Here is a 22,555-nt window from a genome sequence, read left to right as displayed (position 1 = left end):
AAAATTTAGAGGGAAACATTCACATGATAAGCCTGCTCTGCTAGGAATAACTTTTGACTTTAAGATAAGGATGTTGAATAACAATAATTACAATATCACGGGGACAGGAATCATTGTCTAATCTTTTTGAAGCCCCTCCCCCATGGAGCCTACTTGTGAGTTTATATTAACTGAAATTAAACCATCAAAGCTCTCTTAGTCTCTTTTTTCCATATCCAGATTTTTGTTGCCTTCATCCATCCCAGTTTAGTTATATCATCAGTCTGCTTTTAAATAATTGGCAAACACCTAAAATAGCACACATCGCTTGCCATATATTTATCACACCTGACACCTAGCAACAGGAAATGTATTTTACATGGCGCGAGTCAGGTAATCAGCAACCTATTATTTTTAAGGTCCTGCTCATCCATTTTACAGAAAATATCATCATTATCTATTCAGGAGGTTTGGATGCATGAGTAAGTGAGGCCATATGCTGCACATACTTTCATTAAATATAAAAATGAAATATGTTGCCATTCATCCTTTATTCTGAGTTTCTGGGTTTTAATCACGTAAATTTTTGTGAGACTCTCACAGGTGTCCAGTGACACAGGCTCCACCTCTTTTCCTGGACTGTCAACCTCTCCCTTCCTGTTGGTTATTTTCTGTAAACATAGAACACTCAGGACTCTGCGTCTTCAAACGTGTGCATGCACACACTTGTACAGCACGTGTGCACGCCAAGGTGTACTCCTCCTTACCCTGTTTCCCAGTCTATCTACCCTTTGGGCTCTGCTGGTTTCCCAGCAAAGTGCTTGGTGCACTTGTTGGAACCGATGGGCTTCTGTGACTCCCCTTCCATTCATTTCTCTTCCGCCCTCCTATGACTTTTGCCCCATTTTACTAGTTACGTCCTAGTTTGCATATCCTGAAATCACATTCTGATACTTGCTTTCCTTGAATTCTTGTCTTAACGATGCTTTAACGAATCCCCAGAACCAAAGTCCCAGGCCGGCTTCTCCGGAGCCCACGCTGTCAGGAGGAGTCTGTGAGGCAGTGAGGTTGCCAGATGGGAAAGAGGACGAGGAGGCAGGGATGTGGCTCCAGGTGACGACGAGCCCCCACCTGACCCCACGGAGGCTCCGGAGTGTGCACTGCAGAGTCTGCTCCACCTGCTGCGAAGGATCCGAGCCCTTGCCCCCGCGGGTCAGACTCTGGGGTAACTGCCAGACCCCCAGCGCAAGGAGAACCTAGCGAATTGGGGAGAGCACCAACGGCACCTGCCAGAACTCGCTTCGTGCTCAACACTTGAACTGCCTTTGCATTCTCGACTCACTCTTTCTCGGCTTCTGTGACGGCTGGGTTCTGTCCTCTATGTCACCGTCTCGGTGTTGCCTCTGCTTGCTGCTCTCTACCCATTGTTGCTCCCAGTCAGCGGTGATCTCACTCGCACTCGCACGCTCGGCTCCAAATACCACAGTATGCTGACGACTGCGGGCTTAGGTCAGATTCCCTGGAAACAGCCCTGGACCACGGTCCTTGTTAAAATTACCTATTGAAGGAGTGTTCTCACGAGAAGGGAGGTAAGGGAAGCAAGAAGAGGTGGAGAAAACAACCAGGCAAGAATGTGGTCCCATCTGGAGGCTAGCTTTAGCTGGACCCCTGAGGAGGCTCTGGAAGGCAGACCGCGTCACTCCACGGAAGGGGGCTGTACCCCTGTCTGTCGTATGACTGTCAGTCATTGGTTTTGGTCAGCCTGGGGCAGTGCAGGCAGGGGGCAGGGAGTGGGGCGTCCCTGTAACTAGTACCATTCCCATGCCTGAGTTCACGGCACAGGTGTGGCCGTGGCCAGGGACAGAGACTCGCCGTTGACCCCTGATGATTCCAGGTGCCTGCTTAGGTCAGTGCCCCTTCTTGAGGTGGACACTTTCTGGTGGCCGTTCACTCACAATACTGTTATCCTCACACTGAGCATCCAGTCCTCACAGGTTCATGGCCGTGTCTCCTCTCAAGTATTCCTTGTCCTGCACTTTCCAGTTTTCCTCCTTTCAGGCCCCAGCAAGCTGTTCACCACAGCCTCCAAATCCACACAGACCTTGCCTTGTGCCATTTTCCCTCCACACAGAGCTCTGCCCACTGGGAGAACTTCACCTCGCCACTGGTGTTCAGAGCCACCCTCAAGGGGCTACGGGACAGGGCTGTCCATTTTCAGCTAACCTCTCTGTGATCAAGTTGACCCTCTTCTTTCTTCGTCATCTGGTCCCAGGGCACCTTCCCCACCCTTCATAAATAAATTTGGCTGATAAGAAGCATCAACAATAGTGGTAGGCCATGAGTTCTGGGCCACCTACTCATGGAAGCCTACTGTGCCTTCTGCACTAGCCCTGAGGTGCGCGCCCCCTTCTGCACTAGCCCTGAGGTGCACGCCCCCATCACAGGATAGCTTCTCATTCACCTGACCTTAGAGCTGTTTGGATGGTCTAGAGCGGTTGGGAGCCGTGTAAGGCTTGTCCTTATTCCAGAATTTTATGAGCCTGTACTGTGTTTCTCTACTCAGTCTTCCAGAAACTCCACACAGTATCTTTCTTTACTACAGCTACCTCTGGAATTATGGGATCTGCTGGGTTGTATGGCCCAAACTGCAGGACTGCTCATTGTGCAAACTAGACCAGCTACGGTGTCCTTTCTTGATCTTGATCTCAGTCCCTCTCTAGGTGAGAAGGCTTTCATTTCACTCAATAAATTGAGCATTAAAGTAACCCCAAGTGGAGACTGTATGGACTACAAAACCCGAAAAGCCCTACCAAGCTTTGTGCCTCTTCCTTAGGGGCAGTAAGCACGAGGTGCAATAACTATCCCACATCCTGGAAGGCGTGTGAGGTGTACCCCAGACCATGAGATCCCTAAACACTTTACTAATGTGCCATGTCCCTGAATTCTTCTAGGAAAACATGTCAGTTTTTTTCCTGCCTCTGGAGCACAAATGTTTTACCAAAGCACTCCGAATACTCGCCAGTTCTTGCTCATCAGATCCCATTGACATGACATCATCAGTATAGGGGAACAATGGTCTTCTGCAGAATTTGCAGACAATCTAGGTCCCTTCGGACTAAATTATGACAAATAGTAGAATCAGTGCAGCCTTGGGTAAGATTTTGTATACTGTTAACCCTCCCTTATCTGTTTCCAATCTTCCTTCTTGGTGAGTAAGCAAAAGAATGCATTTAGCACATCAGTAATTCATACCCCACGCCAGCCGAGCAGTGTCCGTCTTCTCTAGAAAAGATGCTACATCCAGCACAGCAACTGCTGTGGGGACCCTACCCGGTTAGGTGTTGGTGGCCCAATGACAATGAAGTCACAAATGAGACTTCAATCCAGCAGGTTGTTCTAAAGCTCAAGGGCTTTTCAGAACGGTCCTAAAATGAGGCTTAAATCCCCCCTTACCAGCCAATCACGGGCAGAATATTGTTTCCTAGGCAAGACAGTATAACCTTGAATGATACCTGAGGTATCTGGTAGGGAGTTAACAAACGTATACGTAGATGTGCGTGCCTGGGAATAAGAACACCACCATGAGTGTACGTTTGTATACGGTTACTAGGGTGTAGGCACGACACTCTACTGAGTGGTTTACGTGCGTTATTGTACTTGATTTTCCTAATGTACCAACCTATAAGGACGTACCAGAAATGCTGTTGAAACCCCAGCAGGCTGACCTCAAAGTCCGTGCTCATCATCTGAAGCTATAATCAATAAAACCATAAAATGTAAGAAACCATTCTGAATGACAAAATTTTAAAAGAAAACTCTTTTATTTTTTATGTAATTAACCTCAATTCTCTTATTTTGCCCGAACACATTCAACTTCTTGGAGTGGTACTCAAGAGTCTATAGAATGCCTTTCCATCCTATAAATATGTTCATGCTCTCTTCGATCTTTTGGCATCATTTCAAGGTGCCATAATAAATACTAAATGCTGATGTCTGAAAGTAGGAGGGAGGCCGCTGCGGGTCAAACCGATATGTCAGGAGGCCGTGGGAAGAGAATGTTACTAATGAGTCAGCCAACTTTCCAGAGACTATATTAAACTTCTTATTACAGCATGAGTATCTTTACACACAGGTTTTCCAGGAATGCTTAATCCTCGCCCGTATTGCCTTGGAGAAAAGTTAGCTGCAGTGGGAGCTGGGAAGTGCTGCATAGGGTGAGGACTGCACACAGAGGTGGGAAATCACGTGTCAACTGACACGGGAATCAAGCCATAACTTTCCTTTTGGAAAATAAAAGTTTATTTTTAAAGCTCAAAGATCATCCTTCTTCCCCTGAATGTTAGGATGTTTCATATTGGATGGGGGGAGACCCCTGGTTTCCCCCCATAGGTGCTTCTGTCAGCGCGAGCTGTTCATGGATCCAGGGGCGGAGCTGCCACCTGTAGCGAGGGATCTGTTGACGCCAGCCCTGCTGACTGTACCTTCCGAGAGCTACTCCTAAGGGCTTTCACCTCTGACAGCAGGGACTGCCATCCTTCTTGCCTTCCCCTGAATCCCTGGGTCTAAATAGTGGCTGTCACCCAGTAGGCATTCAATAAATTGTTTTAAATACGTACAATAAAGGACTAGATTTTAGCAACTGCTATCACTCCATTTGGCAGCAACCACTAACGAAAATTGCCGTTAGTATCTGCTCACCTTAACCACTTAGGTATTTCTTGCCTCTGGACAACTCTTAGATTTCTAGCAACTGGATAGCTCAAGGTAATTTCTGAGCTCAGCTTCTACGGAGCAATTCAAGAAAGGGTCCCTGCTGATCCCTCTAGGTAAAATCCCACACAGCTCTTTCCAACAACAGCTCTCTTGTGGGATGGATCCAAAGCTCTGTGGAATCGGGACCTGAGCACAAATCCTATAGCTGTCACAGAGTCACAGAGCTAGTGGTCAGTTTTCTGCTCCTGTGCGCAGCTCAGAGCCCTCCGCCCTTGACCCTCCAAGGGAACCTGTTTGGATAATTGACGTTCACAGTATTCAGTTCAGCAGACATGTGCTGAGTACCTACAATGAGGCTCACGTTCTTCCATATACTTAATGCATGGCACATACATTTCCGGAGGACTGCAATCTAAGTAAAATGTGAGAATTCACAAAAGCTCCACATGCCCCTTCACCTTGGAGTTCACAAAACACCTTCACATGTGTTTCCTAACTCAGAGCTTCTCGTCAGTTCCGCGAGGCAAACATATTTTCATTTTACAGATAAAAAACTAAGAGGCATCATTTTGCCTAAAGTCACACCAACTTGTAGGCTCCTTAGAAGCCAGAAAACAGCAGAGCTGGGGTTTTTTACTCAAGTCAGGAACACTTTCCCCTGGATCTCTGTTCACTTTTAGGAACTATGCTTTTTTTTTTTTTTTGCTGTTGTATTCAAAGTAGGAATTTATTGATTTATTTATTGATGTACCTATCCAAAATACTGGAAATACAGTACATAAAACACCTTTTCTCAAGGCTGTTTTACATTCTAATACGAAAAATAAAACACATTTAGGTATCTATGAGCTAAAACAGGAAGTGAAACATGTCATAAAAGAGATCCAAAAATAAAAGCCTATGAGAGATATCACTTCCAGCTGGGGAAAGAGCAAGTAAGATTTTCTGCAAATGGAACATTAGAAATATGTAACTAAAACCCCCCCAAAAAATCTATTTAATGACCTTTACAAAACATCCTACTATTTTAGTAAGTCACAGGCTAAGGGGGAGAAAAAAGGAAACTATGACCCATTTAAAGTTCATGACATTCTTCTTGCATCAAAAAAATTTGAATATGAAATATATCTGCATAAAATTCCATGCGGGCAACTTAAGGATGCTAAGTTAGTAGTGGATCTCCACCCACCCACCCCCAACTCACTTCTCATTGATGAAAAGAGTCTAAACTGATTCCAAGTTATTAGCTTCCCACTTGCGCTGTTTGAAAACGCATCGGAGATACGTCGTAGTCAGTGCTGGCGGAATCCGCCTCCTCCCGGCTAAATCACATGTGTTAAGTGGATTTCGTACTCTTCCTGTTCGTTCAGCTGATTCTGCATAACAGAAAAAGTGGCAGCCGTGTACAACCCAACGTATAAGCCAACCCTGAGCGTATCCTCAGCACCAGCGCAGTCACGGCGGGCTCAGACACAGGTGGGAACTCATCAGCCACCACTGTGCTCTCATAGCTCACGTGCTCATCAGAAATGTACTTGCATCCACAACCAGCCTGTGTTGTTTTCCATGTCAAGTTCTCTTCCAAGTTTGAAGTATTATACCAGAAACAAGAAGACTCATGGTGCTGCTTTTGCTTAAAGAGGAGACGCTTGGAGCTATTAGCTCTATTTTTGTTGTTTTGCTTTGTTGTGGGTACACATGTGTCTAAGGACAGTTCATATTTGTTTTGATTTTTCTTTCAATATGCCATGAAGATGGAAGGTAAAATCATTTATTTGAAGAGTTTTGAAACCTTGAGATTAAAGACCCCAAAACCATTGGAATAAAGGTGGGGCAATCATAGACTTGGAAAGAGCAGCCCAGGTGGAGTGAGGACAGGAAGCGCCAGGGGCACAGGTCAATGAGTCAGAAAGCACAGACACTCATTTTGTGACGATAACCAAAATTTAGATCATTGAGACGCTGAAGAAGAGCGTAAATAAAGCAGTTTAGCTACATTTCACATCTGTAGAGTGCTTCGTAAATGTGCACTGTACGACTTTCTGCCACTCGTAATTTTGGATGTTTTGACATGCACACCATAAAGCAAATACTTTCATTGTTCAATTGTAGAAACTAAAGTTCAGAGGCGTAGGTTTTGAGCAAAGTCATGGGATGAGTTGGTGGAGGAGCCAGGACTCGAGTGTCGGGCTTCCGGTGGCCACGGTCCCGGTGCTTCTCACCACCTGCACTTACACTGAGTGGTTCAGAAACTTCCAACAATGAGAGAAGACCTAGCTTCTTCATGAAAGTTAAGTAGTAGAAAGAGGGACGCCCTTCACTGCAGAAGGGGTCCTGAGCACTTGACCTAGAGACCACTGGTAGAAAATGGGTTCATGTTATTTAGATCCTTTTTAAAAGATTAATAACAGCTACTTAAAGAAAAAAATTAAAATTTAAAAAAAGTTTGGGAAGCCTGAGGTCATTGAACGACAAATAGAAAGTTAAAGCTGGTTTTGGGTAATTTTATGACAAAATTGGATAACAAAATAAGATTTTTTTATTAATAGACAATGATAATTGAGAATTTATTAGTCGCCAGGCACCGTACTAAGTTTCTTCAGCACGCTACGTCATTGACTCCTAACGATTTCAGGACGATCTCTCCATCCTACAGAGGAGGAGATAAAGAAACAGAGAGGCTGCGGAATTCTCCCAAAGTCACAAAGCTGAAAAGTCACAGCCAGGATGTGAATGCAGGAATTGAGTCTGGAGTCTGCGTACTGACCGCGATCCTACCTTTCCTGGCTGCTAGTTACTGAATCCAAACTGTGCCAAGCTGCTGTGCCATCTTAGTTACGCCGAAGAATCCGGAACAGACGGAACCCTCATGTTATACATTCTATGTGTAGGAAAAGCAAATTTTAGAGACTAGGTAGGAAATACGGGCGCCTGGGTGGCTCAGTCGGTGAAGTGTCTGCCTTCGGCTCAGGTCATGATCCTGGGGTCCTGGGATGGAGCCCCGCATCGGGCTCCCTGCTCAGCGGGGAGTCTGCTTCTCCCTCTGCCCCTCCCCCTGCTTGTGCTTGCTCTGTCTCTCTGTCAAATAAATAAATATAAATAAATAAATAATTTCAAAAAAGAAAATCCTCAAAGACTAGGTAGAGAATAACAGCGGCTGAGAAGGGACTTCCCTAAAGTCAGACGAGGAACACGAGAAAGTGTTCTCACAGAAGCAAAGGAAAGGAGCCTCTCGGGAGAGGAAGGAGCTCTGCGCTGACAATGAACCACACAGCGAGGAAAGGAAGATGCTGGAGCGTCTCATTTCTCAGTTCATGCTGACCCGGCAGCAGTCCTCGCAGTGCAGCCACTTGGGGGGATAGAAATCGGGTGCCGTGGGTGAGGGAGGACGTGGTAGGGACAGGGTCAGCCGGACAGGAGGGCGGCAGCTCGGAGGGAAGGTAGCAAGAGATCACTGCGGGTACAGACACCGGAGCGTGTGCACGTGGGGGTGAAGAGTCCCTATGTAGGGAGACATCGGAGACGAAAGAAGGGGACTGGGAAGTCCTGAGAAGGGGGAAGAAAGATGGAATTCACGCACCGCGGGGGTTTGCCCAAGGTAGGCGGCGGCCTAGCATCTCAGGACGTCGGCTATGCCAAGAGGGGACTGGAGAATTGGAGGAAGATGCAAACTGCTAAGATCTGAGTTTGCTGGGGTAGGTGGAGAGGAGGAGCGACGGCTGGTGGAGAGCCATCTGAGCTTGCAGGGTCACGGGAAGACCTCAGAGGTCAAAGGATGTGGAAATCGCTCTCAACCAAAGGCACATCAAAGCCTGGCCTTGAGAACACAGGGCCTGTGGGACAGCGTTAGTAACAGTCTGTCATTGGGGAAAGACGACGCGCAAACAGTACCCTATCCCACAGAACACGCGTGTGTTTTGGGAATTCAGTTTATTAATCTTCACCATGTTATTTTAGGACAGGCAAAACCATTGTGAGTCACTGCTTATGTGAAACTGCTCCCGCCATGAAATTTTGGTAATTGTTTCCAAATTAATTCTTCCTCAAACACGGCGTGCCTGCCTCAATGCCTCTCTGCCGGTCCCGTTCCACCCCCGGCCGTCCCAGAGAGCCTGCCGCTCACTCAGACCCTTCCTGCCAGGATCCCTGTCTCTCCCCATCTCCCTGCAGCTCGTGGGCTGTGGCCCCTCACAGACCCGCAGCCTGGACATCACCTGGGAAGGTCTCAGGTTGCCCCAGACATACTCGTCAGATGCGTATTGGGACAGCATCCCAGGCCAGCTGTGCACACCTTAGGATTTGAGAAACAATGGTTTAGACTTCTCTACATCATCTGTCTTTTTTTTTTAAAGATTTTCTTTATTTATTTGACAGAGATAGAGACAGCCAGCGAGAGAGGGAACACAAGCAGGGGGAGTGGGAGAGGAAGAAGCAGGCTCATAGCGGAGGAGCCTGATGTGGGGCTCGATCTCATAACGCCGGGATCACGCCTTGAGCCGAAGGCAGACGCTTAACCGCTGTGCCACTCAGGTGCCCCCTACATCATCTGTCTTGAATTTAATGAGGTCTGTCTGTTTCTTTCTCTTCCAGTTTCCAGTTTAAATTTCCAAAAGAAAAGTGATCGTCTTTCGTTCATATTTCCTACAGCACATTAGCCTCAGGAGAGACACGGGGCTTCTGTTCATTTTCAGGTTCATCTGCTCTTACGACCCTCCCAGCCCAGACCACCTGGCTCTGCCCACAGCCGTGCAGCGCCCCAAGAGCAAGCCACGTGCGCTCCGTGGACCACAAGTGCTCACAGAAGTCCTGTCCACAAACCCCATACGCAGACCTGTTCTCCCCTCTGCTCTTCTTTCTCTGTTAGAATCCTGTTTCGTCAGCTAGAAACACATACTGCTTTATCTACTTCACCAAGTAAAATACAATCTTGACGATGGCAGGAGTTGTATTTTATTCACCTTACAAACCTGGCAGGCTTTCTAGCACCTCATCAACCCACAGTTACGCTGGAGACGCAGAGACAGGCATGGGTATGGATGCAGACATTGGTTTAGATAGTTTACTGCGATGGTGTCTGTTTGGCTTATTTAGGTATATTAGAGCTTATCCATGTAATTCTGTATATTTAGTATAAATATACTTTGTATGTATCTAGTTTATATATAACTCATAAATATATCGGTTATATGTATGTGTTTATGTGTGTCTTTAGGGCATGTGGATTAGCTGAGTTTCTCAGTAGAAAGTTTGAAGAGAAGATCGTGAGACTATATTAAAGATAGGGGAGGTGGGGAAGGCACTTTATTCCCACAAGCCCCAAAATGGCATAAATCCCATGAGCTTATGGCCAAAGCTTCAGATGTTAAATAGTTATGCAAATATCTAAGCCACTTAGGTGTCAAAACTACATTTGCAATCATTTGACATTAGGCTCTGCATGACGTTAGGCTCTTCCTATTCCTATTGAACCACTTTTAATGAAAACCTTTTAAAAAAATACCTTCAAGGGGTGCCTGGGTGGGTCAGCCAGTTGACTGTCCAACTCTTGGTTTCGTCTCAGGTCATGATCTCGGGGTCGTGAGATCAAGCCCTGAGTGGGGCTCCGTGCTCAGCAGGAGTCTGCTGGAGATTCTCTCCCTCTGCCCCTCCCTCCACTCGCTCTCTTTCTTTCTCAAAGAGATCACTATTTAAAAAATACTTTCAATAATCAGTAAATAAACAAGTATTCATAGAATGTCCAAGTTGTCTAAAAGCAGTCGGAGAAGGAATGGTACCTGTCCCCAGGGAAAAGGGAGGAGGGGTCTCTGTCCCCAGCGCAAGGGCAAGAGAGGTGTGAGACCCATGTTCTGAGCCCTACCGTATACCAGACATTATTCTAGAACTATTACATGCATTCTCACTTTCTCCCTCATGACAACTCCAAAAGGTAACTCCTCTGTTATCCTCCAAGGGTATTTTTGAGTCTATATATTCACAAATTATTAATCACTTAACAGAAAGCGTTACATATTGAAATCACGAGAAAACAAGTGATCATCTTAGCGGTCATCTCTCAGGAGAAATAACAATGCCCATCTCACTGTAGACAGTCTCCCAATTATGACGCCGCTGACAGCAACTTCCCACACCACCAACACACCTTGACATGATAGCGCTCTAAGACCTCCGTGTGGTGAAAACCTCATTGGGAAGCTTTTTTTGGTCAATAAATACTGGTTTTCTTTCCCTTTACTCCAGGTCAGCAAAACCCCAATAGATGATTACCCAAATCAATCCTAGAGGTTTTTACAACTGTTATAGATAGTTGCTCAGAAAGAATAATGTTAAAGGATCAAGCTCTATCCACCTATTTTCACACTAAAAAAATACAAGTGAGCCATTCTTCAGCAAATAGAGACTCCTTAACAAACCAATGAGAAATGATCCCACCTGGTAGGTCCCAGTGTCAGTGTATCAAGGTCTCTTTCGAATGTCGTCATTAGTGTGCTCTCAGAAATAAGATTTTCTCTTAACGTTATTTTCAAATGTGGTTTTCTCTCCTCTTATGTGTAATGCTTAATATATCCTTGTCATCACATGAGCTCTAGGAGATCGTATCAACTGTTTTCCACAATGTGGAGTATGCGTACAATGAAATTCAGTGTTGGGCACGAGCAGAGCGCTACTCCAGAGACCGGCTGCTCTCTCCAAACGCTCTCCACGTGCAGTAACTTGTATCATCGGGTCAGTCCTTCCCTGGCCGGTGAAAGTGACTCCATGTTTGAGAATCGTAATTTAAGGAAACAGTAAATCTTTCTCTTTTTTCTGTAAAACAATTAAGTATTGCAATGGACTCTTCATTTTAAATTCACTTCTTTCTCTCTGTATGTCCATACTTGCTCAATTTTTGTTGAGTGCATGACTTTGCACTATAATCTAATGACAAAAATCAGCACGAACAATGGAACCCTTGCTTGACTACAGTAAAGTAAGGGCGAGACATAGTCCAAACTTTTTTTTATGTTTTAAGATCTTTTCCAAAAGCTTATTTTATAGGAGTGCTTTTTTTAAAGAGTAGACACCAATTCCTTCTCTAGTTATTTTTTTTCAACTGCAGGCAAACACGTAGGGGTCCTGTATCCTGCGTACCTCCCACCCATTCTGTCCTTCCTTTCTGTGCGCACATCTCATGTAAATGTAATGGACTCTCAATAACTGAGAGGTCTAATGTCTTTGTGCAGTTTAATTCATTCTTTACTAGGTGTAGACCGACTTCAGGCCCAGAGGTTTGCGCAGAGATCATGGGCAAATTTAGCTCGATGATACTACGCACATCTATGTGGAGACGATACGCTCACTCGCGAGAAAGGTAAAATGGCGGTGTGATCAACAGAACAGAATCATTATGTCCTCTGTTTTATTTCGTTCACCTAGAGTTGTTCATCTCATTTATGAACAACTGGGAAACAAAGCCTCATGAGAAGGCACGAGCAGTGAAACATTCTTTCCGAATCTCTCACATTTCTTTCCTTTTGCCCATTCTCTGTCCCTCTGGCAACCACAGCCCCACCCCCATCCCTGTCCTCAGTTCCCAAGTGTAGGAAGCTTAGCCCTGACCACAGCCAGGACAGCTGGAAAGTACGAGGGCAGCTGTCTGAACAGCCCGAGACCCAGTGAGGTTCAAGCAACAAGCCGCGTCTCAGACCTGCCTCCCTTCACCTGCCTCCCTGCATCTGGTGCCGGAAGCCTATGCCTTCCTGTATTTTTCCCTGTGGTCATCCTTTAAAAAGTCCTAGTTAGGGAAGTTAGCTGATAAAAAAAGGTCCTGTTCTCACTGGGGAGTTGATTTTCCTGGGACCCTTTCACCTGGTTCAAGAGTAAAGAGCAGCATCCATGTACATTTTATGTCTCACATACATTGACTTTTTAATCCTTACAATCCAGAAGCCACAGAACACCTTATAAATGTCAGCAGCAACTTCACTTTTCCAAGAGATATTTAACCTTGTTTTTTAACCCAAGCAAAGATACTCTCACAAATCAAAAACTCATTCCACTGACCTACCTGGATAGCACGAGAAGACACTGCTGGGGGTAGTGTATGTTGTCCTGAGTGAATGATGACGTCAGAGCTTTTACTCAGAGCAACCAGAAATCTGCTGGGGAGGGTATATCCAGCCCCTGGGAAACAAGAAGAGAAGTCACGGGAAACATCCTTTCAGCTGTGCTCAGCTAACTGGGGAACACAACATCAAAATGTTCCCAAGAAACAGGACTTGCCAGTAATTTTAGAAGTAGTAGTTTTCCTATTATTTTCCAAGGAGAAGTGGTTGATCCCACACTATTTTAGTCCCCTCTGAGGCTTTGGGTACCACAGCTAATTCCAATCCGCACAGAGAAGAGGAAGAAGTCTTCCCTGCTCTTAAATTACATTCTTCCAAAGTCATCCTGACCTAACAAAGGCTGCTGAGTCAGAGCACTGCGTTAGCTGCCTCAGCCCGCGTCAGAAGTAGCTGGCGGCCTGCTTGAGCAGAGCCATGAGCCCTACGCCTGATCAGAATCAGATCTGAATCAGAATTCCTGATTCAGAAGGAGCGGGAGGGGGCCTGAGAATTCACGGTCCTAGCAGGTGCACGGGAGACGCCAGTGCTGATGATCCAGGGCGTGAGCTTTGGGAATTAACCCGAGGCTTTAATGATAGGCTAGGGTGTTCATGACATCACTGTCTGAAACTGATGATTTGTTTGTGGTGAGAAGTTAACAGTTACATGGAAAAGAGAAATAGCTCCTATTATGTCCTGCTAATGGTAAGAGAAATTTGTGTTAGTGATCTGAAAATTAGTCCTTTCAAAATACAAGATGATGTCAGGATTGCCATCAGGGATCAGAGGCCAGCCCCGCGGTGAAATGCGTGGTGCCTCAGAACTGGGTCCCACCTCCTAGTCCTAGTGACACAGTTTCCGCTCACAGCTGTGTGGTTGTTAATTACTCTCACGGGCCTGGAGTCTCAGACGACTCAGCCATAGTTCTGTCAAGACGGTGGTTGGAAAAGAAGTTTGAAGAAGATGATCTCTAGAGCATGGGGCGTTCCTGGCTCTGCCGGTCTTACTCCAGGCAAATCTGTTGCTCAATAAATACTCTTCACTTAACAAAACACCAAAGACATGAAATAATGGCACAAATAATTCACATTATTTCAGCGGATGCTTTTTAAAAATACAAATGGGAAACAATTAGAAAGCTATTTATAAAGACTCACTGTTGGAAATGGAATTTTCTGTTTGTTCCGAGCTAAGCCATGAAAGACAACTTCCTATTAAGAAATCAGACACTAAGGAAATGCCTATGACCATAAATGACAATTTTCCATCTATTTTTGAATTAAACTTCATTAATGACTTGGTTTAAATATCTCATTATAGACTATATTTAATTTTTATGTTTGTATGTATCTGAGTTTACTCCTCATTTTTGAGCATGCAAATGAATTCAGAGCCTTGATTTAATTTTTTTTGAAAAAGAGGATCACTTCTCAAAGTTTCTGGATCTTGCTCAGCTTTTCCCTTGCGTGGTTTTGATATCAGTACCAGCCTAGTATTCCTGAAGCAGTTTCACATTTCCACAGCCGTTCACATAATTTATTGTTGTGAGCATTGATTCAGAGAATGCTGCACAGGCAAAACATATTTTTTTTGTTTTTCTAAGCAGAGGAATGGAGAAAGAAATTAATATTACAGTTTAGCAGTTAAAATAGATAGTCACTGAGGTTTTTTTTTTTAATGAAAGTTCTCATTTAAACCTCACAGTGACTGGAATATATAAATATTTTCTAGATGAGGAAACAGAAACTCAAGAATCCTTAGAAGTTGTTCAAAACTGAAGAATCAATAATAATGGGTTTGGGGCAATAATTGGTTAAATATATAAAAACATCTACAGCTTATGACTTCATTTATTTGGGTATTTCTAGATTTCAGTTTAAAAGGTATTATAACTCCTTTTTGATATTTGGCAGTTTTCCATTAATATTCTGAAAACAAACATCCTTATCCTCAAGGTAATTCAAATATATCTTTGTATCTTGCAAAGTAAGGAGTCCTAAATCATTTATTGAAATACTCCATTGACATAAAAAAAACTGCATTATCGAAAGCAACACATATTTGCAAACATATTAATATAATAAGGTTCTCCAAAAGTTAATTTTGCTAAACAGATTAATTCTTCCCTCTCACCCTTCATATCTTTTATTCACTTGCCCAACCATCCATCCATTCGTCCACGCTCCCTCCCTGCTATCCGCAGTGTCTACACCATGGGCTAGGATACTCCTTGCCTCCTGGGAGCTCAGCTGCTGTGGAGACTCAGAGGAAAGTGACACAACTTGAGAAGAAAATGATATTATAGAACGTAACCAACTGCTTAGGGCCTACAGAAAGAAGAGAACATAAATATTTATTTATACGTTTAGTGTAACTTTGCCAGTCCTTTGTCATTTTTGAATTTGGCATTTGAAATAATGTCGTCTAAAATTCCTGACAAAAGCACGAATATCCCCATTGTGACTTTTAGTTAGACAAAGCAGTGGTCTTTAGTGTTTTCCGTAAGTGGGTTTCATGTAGTGTTGTAAAACCGCTCAATATAGAGCCAGAAAAAGAAATAGAATTGATATTTTAAAACAAGATATGCAAAATTTACCCAAATAGAAACCCAGAGTGATGCGATTTCTCACGACCAATGATAGGACCAGGACACAAGAACGTAATGTTTGCCTCAAAAAGTCAAAAAGTGCGCTATCTTATTTTTTTTGGTGATGTGTACAAGGAACACCAGAGAGGGAGTAAGGAGACATACGGTGGCCACTGCTGTTCCTAGTGTTGAGATGTTTGTGGTGTTTTAGAGCTGGAAGGAGTCCTAAGGACTCCGTCCTCCTCCACTGGCCCTCACAAAATTGGGGCCGTGTGTGGAACAGACACGGCACAGAGTTCTGTCCGAGACGTGAGCTCCAACACTGCCGAATGTAGAGGGAGCTGAGATCCAGGCGGTGTTGGTGGCTGGTAAGTCCCAGACAGGGACCCGGGAGGAAGGCTCTGCACACCCTTACCGCGCTGCCTACGGTAATGTGAGCCGCTCACACTCCCTGTGAAATCTTCCCACGCTGTTGGACTCACCTGAACACCCCATCTTTCCCCGACGCCGCCTCACCTCTCAGGGGCAGCTCGAGCAGCAGCAAAGAGCCCCCGCGGCCCCTCTGCTCACACGGATGTGGACTTTGCAGTCGAGGTTGTGCGGTGGTTTCCAGCACAGAGTCTGGAGCCGGCTGCCTGAGTCCACGTCCAGACCCTCCCCCGAGGAGCTGATGAATATAGGCAGGACTCACCCTGCCTCCCTGACGAGTGCACACACAAACCGTCTGACGAAGCAGTACCCCCACGTCCCTTCATGAGTTAGTGTGGTGTTCTCCGCTCAGCGATAGGTCTTGTGTGTGCAGAACTCTGGCATGGGTGATGAACACTGGCCAGTGCCGTTGACAAAGCCATAATGAATCAGGACTGGAGTTTGGGGTGGTGTCCCCATGTGATGGAACAGGACCCAGAGGGTCAAACACAAACAGCTGGCCGTTTGAAGGATCAATTCTTTCATTATTGCGTCCTTTCTCTTACAGCATATTGGTAAAGAAGGATAAATGTGTTTTGGTTTTGGTGTTTTCATGGTTTTTAAAATATTTTACTTGAGTGTAGTTGACACACGGTGTCGCGTGAGTTTCCGGCGTCCAGCGTGGTGCCTGGGAAGTCTCTATGCCGTGCGGTGCTCACCGTGCGTAGTGCTGCCGCAGTACCGCGGACTGCGCTTCCTGTGCTGGGTCTCCTACTCCCGTGACTTACTCATTCTGTCACTGGGAGCTGGTATCTCCCCCGAAGCCCACCGCCCACACCCCCTGCTCTGGCAACCACTAGTTTGTTCTCTGTATTTACAAGTCAAGGGTGTTTAAATGGTTAGAGTACAGAGCTGCCCACATGTTAATGAATTGCTTCTTACAAACCTTTCAAGTGCGATTTTCCAAAATCATAAATGTGTCAGGTAGTCTTAGAAGCCAAGGGAGAGATCTGTGAATGAAGTTCAGCTATCTGTACAGTGGCTAAAATAAATAAAGACGCACGCTCACACGATCTCCTGGAGAATAGGGTCCAACATTTTAAAGTACACAACAGGACCCACAATCGTAAAAGGGTAAGAAGCACTAATATAAATGATCTATTGGGTCTCTTCTACTCTGAAATTCTGTGATTCTATTATTAACACTGTTCGTTATAAAATAGCTAGATTTTTGCAGTCAAATATTTCATGATTAGCATGGATTGGACTGTAATTACATACTATTTTAAGCTTCAAATAAGGAATGAAATTAACTTCTATTTTTAAGACAATAATGAAATAAATATTTTTGTCGTTTCTGCCTTTGGATCACTGCATTTTGGAACTGAGGGGATGACTGGATTTTACATCACAGGGGAGGGCAGGAAGGGCAAGGGGCAAGTGTGGGCGTCCAGGAAGGCCATGTGACCCCTACCTCACAGTAAAGCCCCACGGGTGTCTCGGGCTGTGCATCAACATTATAGAGACGTTCTTCCTCCAGTTGGTCATTCCCATTTTAAAAAGCAAAAATATAATTGGTTAGGACCCAAATAGAATACATTCAGTATAAGAACCAGACACAGACCAGGAGAGATCACGCGGTAACTTCATCTTCTTTGAGCAAACCACTTAACCTCGTCCAGGTCTTAGCTTCCTGTGTTATAAACATTAAAAACTGGGAAATCACCTCTGCTCCTTTCCCCCCCATCTGCCGAAACACCCCCCTGCCTGGACACACTGTCAAAGCACAAGCTGAGGAACGATGGTAGCACCAACCTGGAAGGTGATGTGGGGTCTGGGCGGCTGTTGGTTTGCAAACTGGCCCCCATACTTGGAGGGCAAGGAGAGATCAAAGAAAGAGGAAGGCCACTCCAGTTTGATAAGCGGTGGTTTCAACAAGCAAGGGACTTGCCGACGAGCCTTGTCTCGGGCAGACACAAAACGAGTAAGTCTCCACACCCACCCATCAGAATCTCAGTGGTTTATGTAGAGCTCTTCACTGAGTTCAGTCAAGTATTCAGTCCCGATGGTCTCAACACATTTGCCCTTTCAAGGCTGTGTCCTTGAAAATGGCACCCACTGTGGAAACAGTGGGCAAAATGTACATTCCAAGGACAAGAGCACGGATAAGGAGCCCCTACTTGCCCAGGTCCAGCTTCCAGGTCAACCAGTGGTAATGTCCTTCCTGTGACCTCCTCCAACAGCTACTTGCTCTTGCAACTGACTCATGTGCTCTGGTTTGGCGGAGGCTCAATCCCAGACATGCCATTTCCAACTCAAGATGGACTGCTGCTGGGCCCACTCAATATTACAACTTTCTGGATCTAAGAGAATCAGGTTATAATGGCTAGTTCTGGAAGGATGGTCATTTGGTGAAAACAGGCAAGCGTTTCTACTTAGCCAATGTCTAGTAACGCACCAGCAGCTGTTTCTGAAAGACGTAAACATCTCTGCTACAGAAGGCCCAGTTCAGAAACCCAGGGGCTTGCCCTGTAGTTCTCCCACTGGGGTTTGCCATAAACTGCGCACTGTGTCTCTTCCCACAACTGATGTCTCCAATATCAGCCAAATGATACAGACTGGCAATAGAGGCAAGTGCACCGCAGCCAGTCCTTCTGCAGAAATGCCTCCAGCCTGGGCCCTCCTGCAGTCGGGAGGCCTCTGGATCATCCAGTGTACGGTCTAGGATACAAGTCGTAGGTAGGGGAGGTGCTGCCTTCAAAACCCAAAGAGACCTCACAGGTGCTGGGCTTCTTTCCTGGTAGCAGAGGGTGCAAGACGCAGCAAATGATCTTTCACTTTGGAGTAGATGTCCCAGGATGACTCTGACCACTGCACCTCTGAAAGATTTCCCTAAGTGGCAAGTTATTGAATCACCCGTGCTCTGGACAGCAAGTTTCTTGCCATGGTTTCCTGCGTGCTACCCACATCTTGCTCATCTGACTTAATCAAGGTGATGTCATCAATGTAATGGATCACTGTGGTGTTCTGTGTGGTTCAGATGGTCCACATCTCTTCTGGCTGTATTGTGACAGAGAGCCCTACAGCAAAACTGTTGTGTACATTTTTGCCTATTCCCTGTGAAGGCAAATAGTTTCTGACACTTTTTTCTTTTTTCTTTTTCTTTTTTACATTTCTTTCTTTCTTTCCTTCTTTCTTTCTTTAAATTCAATTTTGTCAACATATAGTGTATTATTAATTTCAGGGGTAGAGTTCAGTGATTCATTGATCTTATATAACACCCAGTGCTCATTACATCACATGCCCTCCTTAAAGTCCATCACCTAGTTACCCCATCCCTCCCCACCCTCCCCTCCAGCAACCCTCAGTTTTTTCCTGTGATTAAGAGTCTCTTATGGTTTGGCTTCCTCTCTGTTTTCATCTAATTTTTTCCTCTCTTCTGCTATGTTCATCTATTTTGTTTCTTAAATTCCACATATGAGTGAGATCATATGATAATTGTCTTTCTCTGATTGACTTATTTTGCTTAGCATAATGCCCTCTAGTTCCATCCCCGTCGTTGCAAATGACAAGATTTCATTTTTTATGGCTGAGTAATATTCCATTGTATATCTAAATACCACATCTTCTTGATCCATTCATCTGTTGATGGACATCTGGGCTCTTTACTTAGTTTGGCTATTGTGGACATTGCTGCTATGAACCCTGGGGTGCATGTGCCCCTTCGGATCAGTATTTCTGTGTCCTTTGGGACAATAAAAATGTTTAGCATACGTATGTCTCAAGCATTGCCTGGGATATACTTATACTAAAACACTATTCGTCGTTTATCTGAAATTCAAATTTAATGGGGTGTCTAGTATTTTAACTAGCAATCCTACACTGGCCAGCTCATCAATAAACAAGTCCCAGGTGTGGGAATGGATTAGATCTAAATGCTGAGTAGGTTATTGGTGGTGGTGGTAGTGTTGAGGGTGGGGGAAAGGACGACCTCGGTCTCCTGCCCATGTATTCTTGCCTTTGTCTGCTCTTAGCATGTAGGTCAAGACTGTTTTGCCCCTGGGGACACTATGTTCTTTAACCATCTCCACCATTCCCTCAAGGTCAAGCCACTTGGAGGACTGCCTTTCCCACCTTGCTGACCCTCACAAGTAATTGTGCCCCCCTGTCTTCTGGAAGCGACACTCCGTCAATCTCCATTGCGTGCACCGCCTCGCCCCAATGCGACGACCAAGCCCAGCTCCATGACTGTTTCCCTACTGCCAGGCCTGGCTTGCACAGAGGGGTCTCCACAACCCGTTTACATGTACATGAACTACGGGAACACATCTCTGGGGTCTTCTGGCCTCACATAACAGACCCATTTCAACATGCCTCCCCTCCTGCACCTGTTAATACTTTCCTACAGACTGACAACCAAACACTGGATATTATGTACTCGGTTACAAAACTGGGTGCACATGCCCTTATATCTGTCCTCCAGTGTTACTTGGGGGGGTTCGCAGTTACTGGCACTGAGTGATGACGGTATGAGACTTTTTTCTTTGTGCTTTTACATATTTTCTAAGGTCTTCTTTCAGAATAAGGAAAATAGTTTTTAAAAATAAAAGTGATGACAAAAGGAAGCACCCTGGAAAGGATACAGAGCGCCCTCTGCAGCAGGAAGCGTTTCTTTCTATGTTTAGGTTCACGTCTGCTCTGTAACCACAAGACCGAAGCCGTTTGATGGGCATACGTACCGTGGACGTCAAAAATACAAAACCCTACACGGTCCTTTGTGGCTCTGTTGCAGAGCAGATTGAAAAAATTAAAAGCCCAACAATTGGGTAATATTTTTAAAATACAGCCAGGTTATAATTCTCAGAAAATTCAATCAGTTTTCATTTGCATCTGGAATTATATTATGTCTTCTCCCACATTAATAGCACTGAATTAATTTGGACTATGCGGGTAGAAAGTAGAGCTTTTTCAGTTTTTGCGTTATGAACAAATTCCCTCTCATTGATGTTCTAACAACGGCTCCAATTCCGTGATTTGGAAATGTACCAGTAGGACAAGTATTGACTAATCAGTGCATTTAATAGGCTCGGAAACATGGAGGAACCACAAAAGATGATACCTGCACCCACCTTCCACACCAAATATCGGCAGAAAGTCTTTTTTCTATCCACATGCCTTTATTTTATAATGTGTCCAAGCTACCAGAAAATTACACTTAAAGAACCAGAAAAAGGAGTGGATGTGGGCCAGAATCACACAACCCCAGTGGATTCTGTGTTTCTCGGGGTCATTCCTCCTAACAGTTTGCTGCGAAGATGAGCATTTTAAAAAGACAAAAATCTTGGTGCAGGAAAATCATACATCTTTATTTTCATTAAGTAGTTAGTTAATTACACTTATTTATTTTAGTAAATTATTGAATCTCCTATTACTGTAATATTAAAGATTATATTGCCATCTGCTGGCGGATATTTTAAGATGATCACATAATGACGTAAATCTTATTCTGTTTTAAATTAAGCTTAACATTTCTGCTATTGTTTTCAATGAATGTAAACTTCATACTAAAATTGAAAAACTCATAGGAGAACACCATTGAACGGTCATATAAATCTGGAACACAGTTAAGGCATATTACAAGCTATGCGCTGGGAAAACACACACATGGAGGCAGATTTGTAAGCGTATTGATTGACACGCCGGGTGTGGCTGCTTGCCACCCTCTGCTCTAGTCCACAGGACACTCAGCCGTGTCCCTGAAGCCAAGGCTGTCAGCAGCCGGGGTGGAGAATGTTCTCCGGCAAAGGCACGGACGCTGAGAAAGCAGACAAGTCCAGGATTCTCTGGAATCGTGCCAGTGCAGTGCTCACATAAAAGCAACTGGTGGCAAGAGAGAAAGAAAAGCAGAAAGAAACAGAAAATACATGCAAAATCGGGAAACTTATGGGGTCTCCCAGACCCCGACAAGGCACTTCCAGCGTTGCCATGGATACAGAAATGCTTGTGCAGAGGACCTCGCCTCCTGAATGCCAGCAGGGGGATCTGCGAACTATCTATTATTCTTAGAGATGGAGCATGGGCACGTGCTAGAGTTATGGTCAGTGTTTAGGATTTTTTGAAAGATTTTTTATCTATTTGAGAGAGAGCACAAGCATGAGGAGCTGCAGGCAGAGGGAGAAGCAGACTCTCCGCTGGGTAAGGAACTTGATGCGGGACTCGATTCCAAGACCCTGAGATCATGACCTGAGCTGAAGGCAGACTCTTCACTGACTCAGCCAGCCAGACGCCCATGTGTTTAGGTTTTCGGGTATCTGTTCAATGATAAAGTTCACAAATGTTGACCGACACTAATAGCTGACATTCACAGGTATGGATACAAGTCAGATGAAAACAAAGCCTAAATACACTGTGAGCTCAGAATTCTGGATTTTTTCCCCATAGATTATGGATTTTCTTTGGTGCTTATGGTCGTAGTAGGATTGCTATCCCACGGAAGGAACCTACATGTGGGCTGTGTAACACTGTTCAGTAAGGAAGTAACTCCCCTGCGGAAAGTGAAGGTGCTCCTTTGCTGGAATCCATGGACGAGGGAGTCAGGGAAGAGTCAGGAGTGCCAGCCTTACAAGAACCCTGCAGGGGAGTCAGGTGCACATCAGGTGCACATCGCTTCATCTCTGTTTTCTCGTCTGTCGGCCGGACTAAGAAGGCAGCTAGGTTTCGTGGTGTGAGGGTTAACTTATGTGTCAGTGTGGCTAGGCAGGGTTACTCAGGTATTTGTTAAAACAGT

The 22,555-nt window shown here is 44.9% G+C and overlaps 1 protein-coding gene across 1 annotated transcript in view; it reads left to right on the top strand.

Annotated features, from left to right (window-relative positions):
* Nucleotides 1-22,555, top strand: part of LOC123792493 (uncharacterized) — a 160,521-nt gene that overhangs the window by 110,887 nt on the left and 27,079 nt on the right. The window lies entirely within an intron of this gene.

Source organism: Ursus americanus, chromosome 16, assembly GCF_024610735.1.
Source record: "Ursus americanus isolate L20-20 chromosome 16, mUrsAme1.1.p, whole genome shotgun sequence".
Lineage (NCBI taxonomy): Eukaryota > Metazoa > Chordata > Mammalia > Carnivora > Ursidae > Ursus > Ursus americanus.
The sequence above is the reverse complement of the archived record's forward strand: the minus strand, read 5'-3'. Positions and strand labels throughout refer to the sequence as shown.